Source organism: Kogia breviceps, chromosome 15 (assembly GCF_026419965.1).
Source record: "Kogia breviceps isolate mKogBre1 chromosome 15, mKogBre1 haplotype 1, whole genome shotgun sequence".
Taxonomy (NCBI): domain Eukaryota; kingdom Metazoa; phylum Chordata; class Mammalia; order Artiodactyla; family Physeteridae; genus Kogia; species Kogia breviceps.
In genome coordinates, this window is record NC_081324.1 from 25196536 (window position 1) to 25219127 (window position 22592).

Sequence of the window (22592 nt, forward strand, 5' to 3'; positions counted from 1 at the left end):
CGAGAGACCGGGAAGGAGATCAGGGCCGAGGTAGTGAGGGACGGGTGGTCGCTAGCGCAGCAGGTTACGTGCCTTCCCCTCCCCTTCCCAGAGCCTCTCGTGGGACCGCGCAGGAGACGAAGCCAACCGAAACCGCGGGCATCACACCCAGCCTGCTCCTCCACAGCCCCGCCGCCCGCCGGCCACGCCTCGCCTCACGCTCTACGGGGGAGGCGGGACCAATCAGCGAGCGACGTCTCCCTTCCGATTCGAGGCCCCCGACGCGCGGCTCACACCCCGAGCACCCCGTGCGCTGATTGGCTGCACGCGCCGCCGGTCCGGCCGGGAGGGCGGGGCGGCCGAAGGGAAAGGAGGTGGGGAGGTAGTGGTCCGCGACTCTGATCCCCGCTCGCGCCCCGGCCTTTCCCGGGCGCTCGGCCTCCTTCTTTCCCTCCTCCGTTCTTCCGTACGCGCCGAGCGTTGCGCTCGGCCGGCGTGCCTCGCGCCCTAACGGGCGGCCGGGGGCGCCAATCAGCGGGCGGCAGGGTGCCAGCCCCGGGGCTGCGCCGGCGAATCGGCGGGGCTCGCGGCCCGGGGTGGGAGGCGGGTCTACCGCTCGGCCGCGGCGGCGGAGGAGCAGCTCCCAGCCAGCAGCCAGCGAGCGCCGAGCGAGCCGCCTGGAGGTGGGTGCACCGCGCCGCTGCGGCCGGCAGCGGAGAGCGCAGGGCGGAAGCGGAGGTGGGCCGGCGGCCGCAGCGGGGGAGGGCTCGGCCGTCCGGGCCGCCCGGGGTGGGGGCGATGCGGGCGCGCGCCCGAGGGGAGGAGGGGCGGTGGCGGGACGCGCGTCCCCACCCCCTCCTTCCCGCGGGCGGCGGCCTGGCCCGCGCCCCCTCCTCGCGCGCCGGGGTCGACTGCCGGGCTCCGGCTGGGGGGCGGGGCGGGTAGCCAGGCGGCTGCGAGAGTGATTTCAGTCCCGCCTCCAATCGCCCATTCCCCTCTTCCCCTCCCAGCCCCTCATCCCATTCGGAAGAGGAAGGAACAAAAGGTCCCGGACCCCCGGCTCTGACGGGGCGGGACCCGGAGCCTCGGTCCAGGTAACGCCGCGGCGCCCGGCGGGCCCACGGGGCTGGGGTGTGTCAATGTGGGGCTCGGGTCGGTGAGGCTCGCCGCGTCACCTGGCCCCGGGGGCTGGGGTGTGGCGAGGTCGGAGCCGCGGGGTGCCGGGCCCTCGGGGTGCGGGAGCGCAGGGCGGGTCAGCCGAAGGGACGGGGTCGCCAGCCGGAGGGACGGGGTCGGCAGCTGGAGGGAAGGGGTTGGCGCTCGGAGCTGCCGCCCGCCCGCGGACCGGGGCGGGGGCCGGCTGTGGCCCGTCCCCTGCGCCGCGAACACACTCGGTAGTTTGTGGTTGTGATTTGCAAAGCCCGGAGGGACAGAGCTGTGGTTTCGGGAGTTGTTGGGAAGCCGAGTTAGGAGCTTGCGATACTTTGCTTCCACTTTTTTTTTTTTTTTTTTTTTGGTGCTGTAACCTTTGTTAACCATTTTGGTCTCGGGGTTCAGAATCGCTTGTGTGTGCTCTCACACAAACACGCACACGGCTGATACTCTGTCCAGATCCTTCTCTACTCGCTTGTGAAAGTTGCTATGTGAGCGGAGCCTGTTTGTTTTTATTACACGCCTTTAGAGAGCACGCTGATTGATTTCACGTATTTCAAACTTGGTTTTCAAATCTGCAACTTTGTTTTGTTCTCTCCTGGGGGATACTGCCCTTGGGTTGAGTACTTTTGTCTTTTACTTACTTAACCCTTTTGTGGTTATGGTTTCCTTTTGATCCTAAACAAAAGAAAGACAGTACTTAGGTTGGTTTTGTTATTTCTTCCTCCTGACCCTTTACAAGCTAAATACTACCGGTTTGTTGTCAACTAAACCTTTATTTAAAAAGAAACGAAAATGAAGTAGCATTTTCCATCTGAGTCCTGGCATGTTTGTTACAGTTTGGAGTATCCTAAATTTTGGTGTTTTAAACTTTTAAAACGACGCAGGTAAAGTAATTGTCAATAAATAAATAAGTGTTCACGCAAACTCCATTTTTCCAAAAATGATCCCTGAAATTTCAATTAATTTCCAGAATTCTGAATGATTAGTTCCTTTTCTTCTGATTTCATGTGAATTGAACCTTCACCACTGATTGTAAGGGTGCTTTCCTTGAGACTAATAAGATAATACATTTTCTATTATTCTGAAAATACATTAGCTATTTTTTCTAGTTTTGATCCCCTTTTAAAAAAAAGTTTTCCTCACATACATATGTAAGGTAAATAGTTAAATTTTGGAAGTTTTGATGTGAATAAATAAGTGAAGCAAATATACACAGATGGGATAAATAATGTAAAATGGATTTCATAAATGTATCATGGTTGGAGGATTTTTTTTTCATTTGTCTTAAAAAAAACTATACAGGGTATTGATAGAATTTTCTCCACCAAAAGTTCATTTAGAAAACATATTAAGTTCAGGAAGTAACACTAATTTTATTTTTAAAGTTCCTTAGTTTTTTTGTGGGTTTTTTTTTTTTGCCGTAAAGTTAGCTGTTTTAGTAAGTAAGAATAGTTCAAGTCTATGGGCATATCTAAGGTGATTACCCACCTACACTCTTGGTGTTAAAATTGAGTTTAAAGTAGTTCATTGGTCTGTTTTAATGAGTGTAATGTGATTGGTAACATCCATTTCTGGACTTGTTTTAGTAAGAAATTGCTGTTAGAACTTGGTTTTTATACTTTGTAGCTATACCTTGTACAGTGATTTCACATTATAGGTGTTCAACAAAGTTTGGTTTTTCAAGGTTGTAAGTTAACCTGTGCCTAGTCATAAATGGTCAGATCTCTGCACACACAATCTGTAAGGTTCATGAAATAAGAATCTTGTAAGAAACTGTGCAGAGAGTAATTTCCTGTTGTTTGTGGCTTGTCAGGCTTGGTGTGTGCTTTAACTCTTAAGTAGGAATTTGGGGATAGTTTTGTATATTTCAGCACAAATTCTCTTTAGTAAGAACAAAGGTTGTTTCTACTTCAAGATGGCAAAAGGTCCCCTTTTCATTTTCATATTGTAAATATTACAAACATGTTGCTAAAATTTTGTTACTTCACATTGGAGGAAAATCTGTGAGTGAAAAATAGTTACATAACCTGCTGATCAAAGACGTATTGAATTTTTACATTTTGCAAATATTTTCAGCTTTGGCTTTTCTAAAGGTGTGAAAGCACTTCTTATTCTTGTTTTGATTTTGTTGGTTTTGTACTTTAGGACTTCTAAGGCCTCGTTTTGTAGCAGCTTTTTTATACAGGTGTTTTTGTAATGCATATAAAAGTCGTATTTAGTGCAGTCTGGCAGATGGAGTCTCATTTTTATTCTTGGGACAAGAGTCATTTTTAGAGAATGGTGAGGGGCATGTCTTGATGGGAGTAGAGGAGCCATTTTTATCTGTAAGAGGAAAGATGTTTTCCACTAAGTATTGTAAAGGTATGTCAGAAAATGTGAAATAAAAAGATTTCAAAACCAGTTCAGGAGAGGTTATGCATTTATTCAACAACTAACTTGTATTTATTGAACAGGTAACATTTATTCATTTATTAAACAGTAAAACAGCCTTTTGCTGTGTGTCAGGCCCTGAACTAGGCAGTGATGTAACAGGGAATAAGTGTATCCCTGTTCCTTAATGGGATTAGAAAAGTGGAAAATCTTCATATCTCCTTGTCCTGTCCTCCAGTGTTTAGAGTAGGAAAATCATGTTAATGTGCAAATTCAGGACTGAGTCAATTCCTAAAGTATGCTTGCACGGCTTTCTTTTGAGTGTAGAGGACAGCACTAGGGAAGGTGTCACGTGTTAACTCATATTGTCACCGGGAACAGGTAGTGTATTTTTGGGGGGTGGGGGAAACTTGTCACCAGTTTTGCACAGTCTCTACAAATTGCAGTTATGAGTAGTCTTTCAGAAATATATTTGTTGCTGAGAAGGTGAACACTTGTAGAGCTAAGCCTAATTTGGCCTTAGTTTGATTATCTATTGCCTTTTATAGAAACTGGTTAGGGAAAGAAAGCAAACCTGAATCGGTCAGGTTCTAATGAAAGTATCAGAAATAAAGTATAAAAACAATTAGCTAAACCGAGAAAAAGGATTGGGCTGCAATCTTGTGTAGTGGAAAGGCCCTGGGTTTTGGCGTCAGAGAGACTTAGGCGTATAGTCAGTTTCTCAGTCACTGTATTGGGCAAATTGCTTAACTCCTGAGCCTTGGTTTTCTGATTGAAAATGGAGGTAATAACACCTACCTCTTAAGGTTATTACATACAAAGAGTAAATGATTGTGATGAAGGTACCTAAGAACAGTGCCTCAGACTAAGGGTCTTCTTAGATCTTTGTTCTCTTCTGGTTGTAGCTTTCACTTGTTTTCTAATTCAGATGATTTTCCTACACTCTTCTTGATCTATTATAAAATACATTTGAGAAACAGACACTTAGCGAAAAGGCCTAAAGTAGGCAAATTGTCCAAGTCCATACCTTTCAGTTCTAGTCATAGGAGAGCCATTGTGACCCTTAATTAGAACCTGTTGGCATTTATTTCAAATGTTTCTAACAAGCAAAGTTATCTTGCTTCTAAACCCACAGTAGATTAGAGACAAGTAGATTGTGGGTCATGTGGGAGGTTGAGGGGAGTCTAGTGGGGGGTGGAGTAGGAGGATGGGGAACTGTTAGCCTACTGTCTATTTTAAGAAAAAACAGATAACAGTCTGGTGAGGATAATGGAGATAATCTACAAGACACAAAAACGAATACTCAGAGTCTAACTACAATGTCTGGAACCATTCAGTGCAGGACCAGACCTGAAAACATAGTAATGAAAGTTCATCAATTAGATTAAATCATATTTGGGAAAATCTATTTAAAGAGAGTGGTAATCTACATAATATACTTTAGATTGTCATTCAGGATGATTAACAAATGTTCTTAAAGGGGTAGAACATGGTTCTAATGACTTATTTTATGACAGATCCAAAGTACCTGCTCTGACCAAGGTGCTTTTCATTTGTTTTGCCATTCAGAGTGCTGTGATTCCAGACTGAAAAATCTTTCATGCTAGGCCAGTAGTAAAGAAAGGTGATCTAAATGGTGTCGCACCCCAGGCCACACCTTTTCTTCGGAGTAAGTCATTTTTTTGTCAGTCTGCAGGGGTGTCATATACAACTTTTCACTCAGGTTTTAGGATAAAGTATGCTAGAGATTTCTAGTACTGAACAAGTGTGGACAGTTGGCTAGTCTGTCTGTTGAGGGCTTCATGCTTCTTATATGTGACTTCTATCCAATATTAACCTTGGTAATTTTTTTTTTTATTTTTTATTTTTTATTTATTTATTTTTTTTGTGGTACGTGGGCCGCTCACTGTTGTGGCGTCTCCTGTTGCGGAGCACAGGCTCCGGATGCACAGGCTCCGGACGCACAGGCTCAGCGGCCATGGCTCACGGGCCCAGCAGCTCCGCGGCATGTGGGATCTTCCCGGACCGGGGCACGAACCTGTGTCCCCTGCATCGGCAGGCAGATTCTCAACCACTGCGCCACCAGGGAAGCCCCAACCTTGGTAATTTTTTTGGATCCTCCTCTTTCCTATGTCAGGGTTACTTTCTAAACCATCTACTCCATCAGATATTAATTGGTGACCCTGTAATTTATAGCCTTAGCTATTTGGAAAAAAAAAGGGGACTTTTTTTTTAAACCAGTAGTACAAAAGGTATCCAGCCTTTTTTGTTTAAAAATGCACAGTTTGAGGCTTACTGCTTATCTCTGATCAATTTTTTGAATTTATTTCATTTTATTTATTTTTGGCAGTGTTGGGTCTTTGCTGTGCACGGGCTTTCTCTAATTGGAGCGAGCAGGGGCTACTCTTAGTTGCAGTGCGTGGGCTTCTCATTGTGATGGCTTCTCTTGTTGCGGAGCACGGGCTCTAGGTGCACGGGCTTCGGTAGTTGCAGCATGTGGGCTCAGTAGTTGTGGCTTGCAGGCTCTAGAGCGCAGGCTCAGTAATTGTGGCTCAGTAATTGTGGCACACGGGCTTAGTTGCTCTGTGGCATGTGGGATCTTCCCAGACCAGGGCTTGAACTTCACCGTGTCCCCTGCATTGGCAGGTGGATTCTTAACCATTGCCCCACCAAGGAAGCCCTCTCTGATCAATTTTGAACATTACTCCAGGTTGATATAATTGTGATGTGTTCAATTAGGACATATTTCAATGATGATTATAGGTATACATCTCAAGGATAGCTCTGAGCTTCAATTTCAGTAATTTCATGTAGGGAGAATGTAATTTTGCCAAGCCAGATGGATTTAGACCCTGCCTCTGGTTTGGCTAGTTAGCCAGAAATATTAACGTAGTTAAGGTAATTGTGGCTCACACATGTGCCTTACATTCTAGAGTGTGTACGCATTCCTCTTAGGTATAAGTGAGCCACACTGACAGGACAGATGCCTGGTAATTTAGGTCTTTAAGTTTGTGCTTTTAAGAAAACAAATCCTGAAGTGATTCATTCTCATTAAAATTTGTGAGTTTACTGTCAACTTGTCATGAGTTCTTCCAGATAGTTCTGTAATTTTCAGAATCTCAGAATTACTTTGGCCTCAAGACCAGAACAGTGGAAAGTGAGTGCAGACTTTAGTTTTGATCTGTTCAGTACACATGTCCAGTTTGCATCTGAAAACCTGTAGTGCCCTACTGTGACCTCCCTTCTCTTTTGGCGGGAGGGCATAGCTTCAGGTTTAATGTATTCAGCTTGTGAGGAAGAATAACTGCGAGGAGCCACTGGAAGTTCATCAGATTTATTACCTTGAGTCGTTCAGTTCAAAACCTCGATCTGAGGGCTTCCCTGGTGGCGCAGTGGTTGAGAATCCGCCTGCCGATGCAGGGGTCACGGGTTCGTGCCCTGGTCCGGGAAGATCCCACATGCCGCGGAGCAACTAAGCCTGTGAGCCATGGCCGCTGCGCCTGCGCGTCCGGAGCCTGTGCTCCGCAATGGGAGAGGCCACAACAGTGAGAGGCCCGCGTACCGCAAAAAACAAACAAACAAACAAACAAACAAAAAACCTCGATCTGAGGAAGTAGCATAGTAAATCTGTGATCTTGTAGTTTGCCCGTTGAAGATAAAGTACATTTGCATATGCTGCTTCAACTTTTCCAAAAATTCTATAACGAGATAATGGTTATGGACTTGTAAATATTGAGGAAATGCTCTGTCTTAATCATCATTCATTATAAAATGTGGGGAGGTGAATCTGGTTTTCAAAGTTCACAGAATAACTCCTGATAAATGGTGCAACGGAAGCTGGGTCCATGGGCTTTCTTCCTTGATTTGAATGAACTATGGAAACTTTTTTGTTGACTAGAGGCGCTCTATCTATGGCAGTGAATGCAAATTTTTCATGTTCAGACCAACCTTTTACTTTGTAGACAGGTGGTTAGGCTGTAGTTCATGTAAGCTGGCCAATTAAACTTTTCTTTATAAAATGTTTTAAGTATCAGGAGGATTCTGCTTTGGTCTGAGGTTTGTGCGTTGGCCATTTTTGCTCTAAACCAGTTTCAAACCTAATGCACACACATACCTGTATGCACACAACAGCAACCAGAGAGAAGGCTCGCAACAGCAACAGCATTATGCAGAATCTCAAAATGTAAGGAAAGTGACAGTTGCTGAAGCCCTGCCTGCTCAGTTTTCCTCTCATTCTTTGGCCCCCAGGAAGCCTTTGAAGCTCTAGAGGAGTAATAGATCGTAGAGAAGAAACTTTCTGTAGACCCACACCATTCAATATAGTAGACACCAGCCACATGTAGCTATTTAGCACTTGAAATATGGAAATGAATGTTGAATTTAATTTTAATTAATTTTCATTTAATAGAAAGTTGTGTTGGGCAGTGCTACTCTAGCCTTTGCTTTAATTGCACTTTTACACCCTGAGGACTTGTACCCAGTTGATGTGGGTGTAAGTTGTTGCTTCAGCAGAAGGTCAATACAGACTCTGGGAGTTTGAAGAGAAATTGGAATACTGAATATTTGTGCTGATTTGAGTCTGGGCTTGTGTAGTCTCTTAATAGTTGGATCCCTTTTCACAGTCCAGGGATGATAAACTAGTATGTAACTTTATGTTTACAAGCTGAATATAGACCTGTGGATTGCACACAACTCATTAAAGTTGAAAGGAATGTAACAAGTAAAGAACAGATAAACTCTCTTTACACAGCAGTCCCCATATAATGGGGGCTTTCACTGAAGTAATGACCTGCTTTTAGGGTTAAATTCAAGCTCTAACATTACGTTTTAACAGTCCATAAAACTGAACACATGAATGTTTTCTCTTTGCTTTTAAAAGGCACATTACCCATCGCTCTCCATGGGGCCAACTTAGGTTTCCAATTGGCAATGTCTTTCCTTACTAGCGTACAACTTTGGGAAAAAAAGCATAGTTACAGTGAGAATTGAGAAATCTGTTTTTTTTTGGGTTGTTGTTCTTAAAACTAGTTTTTACTTTTTTTAAAAAAAATGTTTTCTATTGTCCTGGTTTCTTTGACTAAAACAATTGTAAAAATCCAGGTCATTAGTAAACGTGGGATACATGTTTGAATGTGGATTGCCAAAAATATAATAGTGATTTTATACTATTTCAGCAGGAACTTAGTTGTTCTTTATGAGGCAGCACCATCACATTTCAAGTATTTTATGTTGAAATATCTAACTTGATTTTCTTTTGAAATAAATGTTTGTATAGATATTTGGAGAATATTTTGTATTTGGCAATTTGAAGATATTTGAAATCTACATTTACTTTCTATACTTAATGACTTCCTTTGTTCTAAACTTGGACCTTGTGAAGTGTTTTTTGCCACTCTTTTTCATATTCGCCTTCCTGCTGCCCTTTTAGAAGTCATCACTGAATTCTGAACTGCCAAGTTTAGCAGTCTTTTCTCCATTATCATACTACTTTCTTCAGTGTTTGCATCATTGACTATACTCTCTTTATCTAGATTTCTAAAAAATCACACAGAGACATAGATTAGGCCCATTCCTCCTGCTACAAATGTTGGATAAAACATAAAACATTTTTGGTCATATATATATGTATATATATATATGTATATGAGAGGGAGGGCTGAGAGGGAGAGAAAAGTCCCCAGGTACCAGAAACTTAGAAAATCAGTTAGTGTCAAGGAAAAGCTGGCCTTGGGGAATTTATTAGATAAATAATTCAGTAGCTGGGACTGGGGTTGTAATGCCATTTGGGGAAAGGAGATAAAATTCTGGGAACTGTATACTAAAAAATATATATCTATATCTCTGTTCTGATATCATTGAAACTTCTGTGGCCTCTGAGAAAAACAAGCCTCAAGCTTGTCTATGGAAAAAGTAGGAAAACACTAGTTAGTAGTGTTTTTGTAGAGGGACTTAAATATCACATGAAGGCCAAGCTGGGTAAATAAAAAGCAGACAGTAGCTAGATGTAGAATAGTGGGTTTTTTAAATAGGTAATACATTATTGTATTCAAGTTCAAAATTCGAAATTCAAAAGATACAAAAGGATATACAGTGTAAAGTCTCTTTGCCAGCCTGTCCCTGCCACCCAGTTGCCTTTCCAAAGGCAAGTAGCATTACTAGGTTTTCTTGTATTGCTCCAGAGATTTTATGCATATGTGAGCAACTTTATGCATATTGCATATATTACCTTTTAGTACAAAAACTGGTTCTTCATTTTGCTTAATAATTCATCTTGTAGATTATTGCATGTCAGTACATAATGAGTACTTTTTAACTTTTTCTTTTGGTTGCACAGTATTCTTCTGTATGGGTGTCCGTAATGTATTTCATCAGTCCTCTGTTGATGGACATTTATTTCCAGTCTTGTATTAAAAATAGTGCTGTAATAAATAACTGTTTATACATCATTATACACATACATAGGATAGATTTCTAGAAGTAGGTCAGAGGATATCTACATTTGTATTATTTATTTTACGGAATGTACTTTATTCATTTTTTGAATAGGTAGTAAGAGCACATGGTGCAAAATTCAAAAGGGACAAAATAGTAAATAATGGAAGTAACTCTCCCTCAGATCTCTTAACTCCTGCTACCCAGTTCCATATCCTTCTAGAGCTGCTCTGTTCAATAGATAACCACTAGCCACATGTTGCTCTTGAACACTTGAACTGTAGCTAGTCCAAATTGAGATGGGCTGCATTTGTAAAACACACACTCGATTTTTAATACTTAATTTAAAAATAGAGTGTAAAATATCTCCATTTTTAATACTGGTTACACAATGAAATAATATTTTAGAGATATAAGGGTATATTAATAAAATTATTAAATTATTAAAATGATTACTTTTAACTATTTTTACTTTTTTAATGTAGCTAATAGAAAATTTACAATTACCTGTGTGGTTTGCATTCTATTTCTGTTGAATGGCTCTGGCTTAAAGAAATTCCATATATATATGTAAACAAGTCTGAATGCATGAGAATTCCTCTTATCAGGCCGTTTTTTTTTTTTTTTTTCCTTTGCATTATAATCTGTAACATCAGAAATCTCTACGTTGGTTAAAACATACCAGGTGGTTCTTTACTGTCACATTTACTCTCAACATTTACCATGATCATAGTGGGTCTCATCAGTGAAAGTCATGCTTCCATTGACTTTTATGATGTTTGTCCACTTTAGAGAGAAGCCTGATATTACTTTTTTAAAAAAAATTAATTATTTATCTTTGGCTGCGTTGGGTCTTCGTTGCGGTGCGTGGGCTTTCTCTAGTTGCGGCGAGTGGGGGCTACTCTTTGTTACGGTGCGTGGACTTCTCTTGTTTCGGAACACGGGCTCTAGGCGCACGGGCTTCAGTAGTTGCAGCATGTGGGCTCATTAGTTGTGGCTCGCGGGCTGTAGAGTGCAGGCTCAGTAGTTGTGGAGCACGGGCTTAGTTGCTCCGTGGCATGTGGGATCTTCCCGGACCAGGGATTGAACCCGTGTCCCCTGCATTGGCAGGCAGATTCTTAATCACTGTGCCACCAGGGAAGTCCCCTGATACTACTTTTGCTACATGGTTTTGAACCTGCTCCAATCTACACTGGTTGTCTACACCTAGTACACAGCAGTTGTCCTCAGATCCCCCTTCATTGTCATTTTACGGTGTTCACTGTCATGGGGTTCCTTAGCCTTTCTCCTTTGTTAGCTCTCCTATTCTTTTGCTCTCCTTTCTTTTTTTTTTTGCGGTATGCGGGCGTCTCACTGTTGTGGCCTCTCCCGTTGTGGAGCACAGGCTCCGGACGCACAGGCTCAGCGGCCATGGCTCACGGGCCCAGCCGCTCCGTGGCATGCGGGATCTTTCTGGACCGGGGCATGAACTCGTGTCCCCTGCATCAGCAGGCGGACTCTCAACCACTGTGCCACCAGGGAAGCCCTGCTCTCCTTTCTTTTGATGAACCATATCCTTCAGGACTTCCTTTGAGAGAGAGTGTGCGTGGAAAATATTTGGAGACATTACATGTCTGAAAATACCTTTTTATTCGATCCTGGGTGGGTAATAGAATTCTAGGTTAAAAATAATTGTTTTTCAGAATCATGAGGGCATTGCTCTGTTGACTTCACTTAGTGTTACTGTTGCGAAAATCAAATCCATTCTGATTCTTTTCTGTATGACCTTTCAAAAAATTTATCCTTGGAGACTTTTGGTTCTTCTTAGCATTCAGAAGTTTCATAGCCACCAACCTTGATGTGGATGTGTTTCATCCATTGTCCTGGGGTGTTGATTGGCCTTTTCAATCTGGAAACTCCCATCTTTCAGTTCAGGGGATATTTCTTGATTTCTTTGACTGATAGTCCCCGCCCCCCCAAAATCATCTCTGATGTCTTTCTGGAAGTTCTGTTTGGACATTGGACCTCCTGAACCGGTCCTCTAATTTTCTTTATTTTTCTCCACTGTTTTCCATCTTTCTTCTTGTTCTGCTTTCTGGGAGATTTCCTATACTGTATCTTCCCACACTTCTATTGTCCCCCCGCCGCTGCCCCCCCACTCCGTTTCTGCTATCAAGTCATCCAAGAGCTCTTCTTTTACACTTTGAATGTTCCCTTTGTAAAACATGCTGCTCTTGCTTCAGGGTTGCCATATCCTCTCTTGTTTCTCTGGGTATAGGGATGATTTTGATGATGTTTTCTTTCTCTGTGTAGTCTCAAACTTATTGAAAGTTGCATTTTTCTGTTTTTGCTTGTATCTTTCCTCAGATAAACCAAATAATCCTTGATTAAGAAGGTGGGGTCTAAAAAGCCGATTGGAAACTAAGCATGTGGGTCTTCTTTCAGTTTCACTGTAGAGTGATCTGAGTGGACCGTTTGTTGGTAAACTCTCAATATTAGTATCTGTATGTTTTTCCTCCTGGGTTAGTCAGGTAACCCGGAGAGGAGTCTTGATCTGACTAAGGGTAAAGGTCTGGCTGCTAGTATCTTGGGAGCCAGAACTCAGTGGAGGAAGGGGTTGGGAGTGTCTGCTTTTAGCGTGCTTAGGTTCATTTACTGCCTCTCTTCTCCTAATGGGACCCAGGCCATCTCCTAGTACAGGTAGACTGTTTTACTCTCTGCCAAGAATAAACATTTAGTCTTCTGGAGAGGAGGGAGCAGTTACCCAGTGGCATAGAGTGGGGAAGTGGATCTAAGTATCTGATTGCTTCTCAAATATCCCTCACCCAATCCTGCCTATTTTATCTCCTTCCTCCTTCTGGCCCTTAGTTCCTGCTATGACTGGTGGTGTCTGCTACTTAGCCTTTTGAGAATTCTGCTGTGTAAATCAGGATGTTTCTCCACAGGTAGCCTAGAGTTAGTAAGTAGTCTCTGATCTGTTCACAGTTATTACTCATCCATCCATTTTCCAGTTACCAAATTTTGCTTGTTTTCTTCTTACTCTTCCTATCCTCATGAAATTGTCTTTTCTTTTTAAATTCCTTTATTGTGTGTTCAGTTTGTTTTTGTTTGTTGTCTTCACCTGCAACACGCTGATTAAAGTTTTCCATTAAAAATTTTTAAGGGGCTTCCCTCGTGGCGCAGTGGTTGAGAGTCCACCTGCCGATGCAGGGGACTCGGGTTCGTGCCCCAGTCCGGGAAGATCCCACATGCCGAGAAGCGGCTGGGCCCGTGAGCCATGGCCGCTGAGCCTGCGCATCCGGAGCCTGTGCTTCGCAACGGGAGAGGCCAGCCTACCGCAAAAAAAAAAAAAAAAATTTTAAGGATAACCCTCTGAAAGAATTGGAATAGAACGTATAACTCCAAATCAGTGGGGATGAGGCAGTGGAAATAAAGAATTATGTGATCATTCAACTAGAAGGCAGGAAAGGAGAAAAAAGAAGCAAAGAAATTGCTTAGGAATTAGAAAACAAAATAAAATGATAGAAAATAAGATTAAATATCTCCATAAACCAATACATAATTTCAGATTAAGCTTGCTGGCTAATGGAGAATGAAAAATTAAAAATTAACTAAATGCTTTTTATTAGTAGATACACTTGAAACTGTGATGACACAGTTTTAAAGTAAAGGAAAAAGATGCAAAAAGATGTACTAGGCATAAACTCCATTTGGGCTGCTGTAACAGAATTCCATAGACCGGGTGCCTTATAAACAACAGAAATCTATCTCTCACAATTCTGGAGGCTGGGAATTCCAGGTTCAAGGTGCCAGCAGATTTGGTGTCTGGTGAGGGCTCACTTCCCACTTCATAGACAGCTGTCTTTTTGCCGTAACCTCATATGGCAGAAGGGGGCAAGGGAATTCCCTGGGGTCTCTCTTATAAGGGCATTAATCCCATTCATGAGGGCTCCACTCTCATGACCTAATCACTTCCCAAAGGCCCCACCCCCAGATACGATCACATTGGAAATTAGGTTTCAAAATATGAATTTGGGTGCAGGGCAGGGCAGGGCAGGGCAGGTGTGGTAGGGCCAGTCTATAGCAGTTTATACGGTAACATTAGTAGAATTACAAGGATAAGTCAACAAATGTGTAATAATCATTGTAGGAGATTTTAACATACCTCACGGTAATTTAAGAAAAGATAGGTAAAAAATAAGGTTATACAGCACTGGAAATGTGCAGTTAGCAAGCATGCAACAATTGCAATTATGTTCTTTTCCAGTATACATGGAATTTTACAAAACTTGGTTATGTACTAGACCTCAGAGCAAATGTTGACAAATTCCTAAGAATTTGTACCTTAAAGATCATGTCCTTGGACCCTAGTGCAGTTAAGTTAGAAACAACAGGAGGATAGCAACAACGGCTCCCAAATCCATAGTTGTATGCTGAAAAAAACATACTTCTAAATTTAAGAGCAACTCATAAAAATTAGAAAATGTTTAGGATGATGGAAATACTATCAAAACTGGGATACTACAAAAGTTCATTTGCCTATCTGGGAAACTTACAACCTTAATTGTGTATTAAAGAATTAAGAATGTTTACTTAGTAAAGAAAAATAAGTTAACTATACAATGTAATGAGTTAGAAAAAGGAAGGAAATAAAGTTGAGAATATTAATAGGGGAAAAATAGATATATCTGGAACAACTAAACCTAAGGTGCTAAGCTGAAAAGACTAAGTTTGATAGAGGAGGAAAAGAAGGCACAAATGTGTTAGAAATGAAAAGGGATAGGACTGTGGCCAAATTGAGATTTCAAAACTAAGAACACTGAGCAGCTTTTTGCTTTCAGATTGGAAAACAGGTAGAATGCAAATTTCTAGCAAAATAAATTACCAAAATTGGCTTAAGAATAAGAAACTTGATTAGATTATAATGTTAAAATTTAAATTCATAGATATTACACCAAAATGAAATGAAATAAAAATCCCCAAACAAAATACCCAAACTCCAGGTGAAAATTCCAGATGGGCAAGTTCTGTAGAACTTATGAAGAACCAGTAATTCCAATGTTATACAAAATGTCATAGAAAAAATCATTTTGCTAGGCAACTGTAATCTTGATACCCTCCCAGCCATCGAGACAAGTGTAGTACCAGAAGGGAAACATGTAGGCTACATCTCACTAATGAACATGGCAGTAAAATTTTAGGTAAAAATGTTAGTATTTGCTCAAAACAAAAAAAACACTGTGACTATTTAGGGTTTGTCTCAGGAATGTAAAAATGATTAAACAGTAGAAAACCTGTAAATGAAATCCATCACATTAACACATCAAAAGAGAAAAGCCGTATGATAATCTCAGTGGGTGAAGAAAGGCATATGATAAAATTCAGTACTTATTCTTGACAAAAATTCTTAGAAAATTAGGAATTAGGGAACTTGCCTAATTTGAGTAAATGGTGTTGGTTTAAACAATAGAAGTGTACCTATGGCATGATTCCAACTATACGAATTTCCAGAACAGGTAAAATTACTTTGATAGAAATCATGGGTGTGAAGGGTAGATTGACTCAAAAAGGACCCAAGGAATCTTTTTGAGATGATGAAAATATTCTGTATCTTGACTGGGATGGTGGTTATATGGAGGTATATATTTACCAGGACTCATTGAATTATATGTTTAATGTCTGTGCGTTTTATTGTATGTAAGCTGTGCCTCAATAAAGTTGACTTTAAAAAGAATACAGTTGACTCTTGAACTGCATGGGTTTGAACTGTCTGTGCCAGTCCACTTCTATGTGGATTTTTTTTTTTCAATAACTGTGTACTACACTATTCATGGTTGGTTGAATCCTTACATGCAGAACTGTGATACAGAGGGCTAACTGTAAAGTTATATGTGAATTTTTGACTGCATGGGGGGTCAGCACCTCCAACCTCCTCATTGTTCAGGGGTCAACTGTATATAAAAACCAGTGCATTACTATATGCCAGCAACAAACAAATCTAAATTTTAAAAAGCCACCCTTTAAAATGGCAACACAAACTACAAAATACCTAGGAAAAAATAAAAACATGTGGGACCTTAATGGAAAAAATTATAAGACCCATATAATATTCAATTATAAGAAGATATACTTGTGTTTATGAATAGAAGACAGTATCATGTGTCAGTTTTCCTCCAGTTATTTATAAATTGTGTCATTCCAATTAAAATCGCAGGTGAAAAGAGAATTCACTTTATCAGATTTCAAGACATATTGTATATAGCTTTAGTGGTTAATACATGATGGTATTTGTCTCAGATATAGACTAATGGAAGGAAAGAAAAAAAGCCTAGAAACAAAAATAGCATTTGTAATCAGTAGGGAAAAGATTCAGTATATGGTGCTGGTGTACTTGATTATTTCTGTTGAGGAGGGGAAGATACCTACCTCACACCATATACACACAAAAATTACAAGTGTGAAAAGCAAAACTTTATACTTTGACTTTTAAAAGGTGACAGCATATGGAAGGATCTTTAAGAAGGTACAGATATATACATATGATTTAAAATACTGATAAATTTGAGCACATTAAAGTGAACTACTTAAGTATAAAAAAGCCATCAAAAGTCACTTGCTAGGTAAAGATACATGTGACATGTCTAATTAACAAAAGATTATTATCCAGAATATATAAATAATTTCTGTGAATTAAGAAAAAGATGGTGAATGTGAACAAATGATTCAGAGGAATAGGATCCTGAAAAGTCAGTAAACATGAAAATATTCTTAAACTTCTTGGTAGTTGGGGAAGTGCTAAACATCGACAGCCCTCTGTGTTGCACCCCATCCTTTTGACAAAAGTTTGAGGGACCAAATAATGTGTTAGTGATACTGGGTAAAATAGGAACTCATATTTCCCTGGTGGGAATGACAATTAGTGTAACCCATGTAGATAGTATTTGGTAAAGTTGTGTATGTGCATGTCCTACCATGCAGCATTTCAACTCCTTGGTATCTGTCCTAAGGCAGTGGTTTTCATATGTTTTTTTACAGACCTATGGTGGGAAATATGTTTTACACAAGACACAGACTGAATTAAAATTTTTGAAATAATTGAGTATGCTCTGTTTGCTACTGTATTCTGTTTTTATTCTATTTTTTTTCTTTTCTGTTCTTTTAAAAAAGATTGTTCTCAGGATCAGCCAAGTTGATTTCATATTCATTAATGGTTCACAACCCTCAATTTAGAGAAATGGCAGAGGATAGCATATGGTAAAATGTCTCTTTTGAGTGTGTGTGTGTGTGTGTGTGTGTGAGGTTGTAGTGTAAAATTGTATTTCTCGCTGTGGGGCTTCTCTTTTGATCAAGAAGTTCAAAAGTTTCTGTCCTTAAAGAGCTCTCATATATGAATGAGAAGATATATGCCAGACTACTCATAGCAGCTTGTAAGAGTGGAAAATTGGAAACCAAAAGGAGACTAGACAGTGAACTGTGATAGAGTCATATAGTGGAGTGGTATATGACAGCTAATTGAATGCATTAGAGTTGAGGATTATATATGTATAATATATGCTGTATTATAACTATCAGCATGGATAGTTATAATACTGAGTGAAAAAAGTGAAGTTACATGAGCAGTGTTTAAAAGTTTGACACAAATTTATAAAATGTGCAAAACTTTATTGTATGGATACCATATGTATCAAAACCCTTTAATGACCATGGGGGAAAGTCAAGATAGTGACTCTCTCTGAGAAGCAAGAGGGAGGAGAGTGGGATCATAAAGGTGTTCATAGGGGACTTCAGCTATATCCATCTAGCATGTCTTATTTCTTACATCTGATCAAATACTGCAAAATGCTGAGAGTTGACAGAGCTGGATGGGAGATCCAAGGGTGTTTCAATATATTGATTTTTTTTTTTGTATGACTGAATTTTTTTTTTTTTTTAATAAACGTTCCAGCCACAATAAAACCCAAGATGGAGGAATAAGCAAGTTTAATGAGATGTGCAGAAAATTAGACAACTTATTGATGACTATTAAGTCCAAAATAAATGGAAATATCTCATTTTCATAAATAGGAATACTCAGTATCATAAATTAATCTAAATTCATCGCACTTCCAAAGTGCTATAGGGTTTTGGTGGAATTTGACGAGCTCAAATTAAAATAACTAACATAAATTTGAAAAATGAGGGAGGGCTCACCTTGTAGGTATCAAAACTTGCTTGAAAGCAGTAGTAGTAGTAGTAGTAGTAGTAGTGTAGATACAAACAAGCATACCAATGAACAGAATATAAAGTCCACAATCAGGCATTTATTTATAGAGATTTGGTATGTGACAGGAGTGGCATTTTGAATTAGTAAAGGAAAGATAAACTATTTAATAAATGGTGCTGATAAAATAAGCTGTCCTTACAGGAGATATTTAGATCGCCATCTCAACCCTTAAAAAGAAATTCCTGATAAGTTAGGCACCTAAACATGAAAGGCAAATCTAAAATATCTACAAGAATATCTAGAGGGGGCAATATCTTTATAAAATCAGGGTCTCTCTTTGTGTCTCAGATTCCTCATTGGTAAATGATAGTACCCACCCCACTGGATTCTTATGAGAATTTAATGAGTTAATGCTTACCAGACTATTACACTAATGTGTCATTGAGTAAGCACTCAACAAATATTTCCTACTGTATTTGGTTGCAGAAAGGGATTTCATTAAAAAGCAAAATTGTGTCATAAAAGATTTTAGATTAAAATATAAATTTGTATATACTAAAAGACAATGTAAGAAAATGAAAAAACATTCTAAGGATTTGGAGTTTTTTCTGTAATACATATTCAGTGATAGGGTTTATATCAGAATCAAAACAGTGCGCAAAGAACAGCAAGTTGAAGACTGCAAAGAAAATGAACCTTAGTTTAATAAGACATGTAGAGAATGCTATTTGCAAAACTATTTTACAGTTATTAATAAGTTGAAGGTTTTATTTGCTAGTTCAGGATAATTAGGCCTCTTACTTAACTGAAACTTTCCAGTGAGTAATCTTGGAATCCCAATTTTACTAAGGTATCACTTGATAAGCTTTCTTACTTAGCTGTAAAGATAGTCTTCCTATTCTGTTGAAACTTGAATCGTATAAGTTATAGCTGGAATTAGGAACAGTTAGTATCTGAATTTATTTTTTTCAATTCTTGCAGATGTTGGGAAAACATTTCTAACTTTAGTTGAGAGCTTGCTGCCACACTGTTGAAGGAAATCTGTACATTATGTAAATGACTCACATCTCGATAACTTGATCATAAATCTAATTTTCTTATTTTCTTACTCCATTTGTCTTCAACTTGGAACATGGAGAAATCGATACCTTGTAAAAAACCTAAACTCAGTCTGTTTACATTTCAAAACTATTGGCTAAATGTGATACCTTAGCTATTTAAAATGCTAATTAAAGTGTATTATCAGCATTACTGAAAAATATTATTTTATCATATAATTGAAAAATTCTCCAGAGATAATTAGCCAGGAGTCAGCCGGCCATGTTACAAGTTAAGGCTGGTAACTTTAAATGAACACATAGTTCCAAAGTGGTCATAACTGCTCTTCTAAGACATGGGACATTGAAATCATGTGGCAATACTAGGTCATGAGGTTATTCAAATGACCCAGAATAGGTGTAAACTTTTCATGTTTTCATTTCCATGAAGAAAAAAAATTTTATAGAAAGTTTTCAGATCCCCAAGAATACATCTTAACTCACAAACATTTCTAACGGAAGTCTAACAGAGAACCTGTTTACTCAGATTCTTCCTAACACTGGGAATCCCTTTCATTTTTGCTGCATATATAAAAGTTTAATTTTTATTCATTTTCCTAGGCTGAATTCTCATGTATGGATTAATTAAACTAAAGTTATAGGCACTTTTAGATAGAGTTGTTATATTTGCTTGTTCTGTCAGTTTTTTGCAAGGAACAGGGATCCCTCGTGTAATGCAGGAAGAGTTTTGTTCTAAGGATAAAATCGGTGTGGGGCTGAAACAGTGCCCATGGAGCCCTCAGAATCCAAGCCTTCTCCGCAGGACTAGCTCTGCCTTGCTTGGGTGTACTCTCTTGCCCTGACTACCCTCTCTCCTGAGCCTCTGCTGTATTTTCTGCTGCACCCTGCTTATGTGATGAACACAGTTACTTACATAAAGCCATGTATTAATACTGACCCTGTAACCATAGCCTTCAGATTTGCTTCTGTTTCTGTGTTCTGAATAAGGATTAGGGCATCATTCCACACTGCTCAGTTACATTGGTTAGTGGCCGTTATCCTCGAATCCTCCTTTTCCCTAAACTGTCCACATCCACTTGGCCAATAACCTATGTGAATTGTTTCTGAAATCACTGAAGTAATACTAACATTAGCACTAACTTGTCTTCAGTTTTTTAAACTGGGCTGCCTCACTCTCCCCTCTCTCCTACCACGTTGCTTCCTTGTACTCTGATTTCTAGTAATACCTACATTTTTGGGGGTAACTCTTAAAATGTTTCCTGTCTCTTGAAAACCTGCTAAACTTTCTGCCTGTTATTCTCTCTCTTTCTCTATTCGCAGTTCTGCTGTGTGTTGCTTTTGTGATACCTCTCCCTTCCAAAGGTTGAATTAATAAGCATGTTCTCTGTGCTTGGATAAGACTGTCACATGGTGTTGAGGTTTATATAGCTGGCTCCACTAGAGCGTGCTTTGTGACACAGAGTAGGAATTCAGCAGAGGTCAAAGGTAGCCAGATACACCTTTTGCTGCCTGGTAGTTGCAAATGTCTACTTTGGTGGATTATTACATGTGTTTGATGTAGTTTTGTGTGTTTGTTTTATTTTGTCAAGTTGTTTCATATACTATATAGTATTTTTAAATTATAGTATTTACTATAGTGTACTATAATATATGGCATTTTTATATATACTTATTTATGTGTGTTATTATAGCATCTCCCACTCTAGACAGGTTAATGGTGCTACCTACTGTCAAGTTCTCATTGCTGTTCTTTACTTACCTTACAGTTCCCTAACTGGGCAAACCTCACTTTCCTACCATTTCTGCTGTATTGCTAAAGAGAGTCACATAATCCTGCTTTTTGGTTCCTTCCAGATTTTTAGCATCTAAACCACAGTTGGGCTATCAGGGGTGCCAGGGCAGCATTGTTATGTGTAATTCCAGAAATGTCCCTATAAAAGGGTTATTACCATGGCCAAATAAATTTGTGAAATTTGGCATGCTATATTACCTCTTGTGGGAGACCCTTGGGACAGTCTCCTGAATTGAGGTTGGGACCTGTTAATTGTTTTTCCCTTTTGAGGGGAATGAATATGATTATTAATTAGGTTGTGATCATTATTTTCTAGCAAACTACCAAGGCCTAAGTATCTTCAGTTTGGAAGACCATTTTTGAGAATGGTCTTTTGAGAATTCAAAGTCCTTTTTTGAGAATTACAGGAACTTTTTTTTTTTTTTTTTAAAGTAAATGTATACCTCTGTTGCAGCAACCTTGTCACCGCTGCCCCAGATAAGTTTGTGATTGGATGTCATTTGGGCTCTCACTGTTCTCAAATAATTAAAAAAAATCCCTCCCACATCCCCGGCCTTGTTCCTCAACATATACCTAGATGTGCTTGCAGAGGCTCACCTCCAAGTTGTGGGCAGACACTTGTTGGTTTACTTAACATCCTTGGTCAATTGCCACCTCCTCCCTTCTGAAACTTACAGTATGCATTGGCATATTGAAGGTCTGATAAGTTCTTAAATAAAGAAGTCCATTTAACTTTGCTTGTTTGAAACTTCTTAATGTATTTGTTTAGATGCTTTTTAATTTTTTTGAATTGTAATTTACATTGATAAATGCCCAAACTTTAAATTTTCAGTTCTGTGAGTTTTGATAATTGTGTACGCACATGTAATTACTTCTCAAAATAAGATAGAAAACAGTCTTATCACCCCAGAAAGGTATTTGTGCGTCGGACCAAGCATTTCTCTGTGTGTTCCTCCCCTTTCCTGAGACAGTCATTTGACTTCTGTCACTGTATTAGTTTCCCCAGTTGTTGCAAGTCATAAGTGGAATCAGTATATATTTTGAGTGTCTTTTTCCCAGCATGATTTTTTTTTAACAACTTTATTGGAGTATAATTGCTTTACAATGGTGTGTTAGTTTCTGCTGTATAACAAAGTGAATCAGCCATACATATACATATATCCCCATATCTCCTCCCTCTTGCATCTTTCTCCCTCCCACCCTCCCTATCCCACCCCTCTAAGTGGTCACAAAGCACTGACCAGCATGATACTTTTGAGATTCATCCATGTTGTGAAATGTATAAGTAGCTCACTCATTTTTGTTCCTGAGCAGTATTCCATTGTATGAATATACCACAGTTGTTTGTTTTATTTTTTTCAGTTTTCTTGAGATTTGGTCTCTTTCCAGTTTGGGGCCATCATGAGTATGGCTACTATGAACATTCTTGTATAAGTCTTGTTTTGTGAACTTAAGTTTTCATTTTTCTTGAGTATGTCTAGGAGTGGAATTGTTGTGATATAGGGTAGATGTATGTATGTTTAACTTTTTAGGAACTTGCCAGTTTTCCAAAGGCACTGTACCATTCATTTTACACTCACATCAACAGGGTATGAGCATTTCCAGTTGCTGCATATGTCAGGCT

The 22592-nt window shown here is 39.8% G+C and overlaps 1 protein-coding gene across 6 annotated transcripts in view; it reads left to right on the forward strand.

Moving 5' to 3' along the window:
• Window positions 1–374: 374 nt before the first annotated feature.
• The window catches only part of SMAD2 (SMAD family member 2), a 94027-nt gene continuing 71809 nt past the window's right edge, over window positions 375–22592 (forward strand). The window contains exons 1-2 of one of the 6 annotated variants that reach the window (XM_059039703.2): window positions 581–662; window positions 990–1073. The gene's annotated coding sequence lies outside the window, so the exon portion shown is untranslated. Of the gene's footprint in view, window positions 663–697; window positions 718–984; window positions 1074–5209; window positions 5607–22592 lie in introns of those variants that run through there. The other 5 variants (XM_059039704.2, XM_059039706.2, XM_067014400.1 and 2 more) reach the window with 5 other exon arrangements.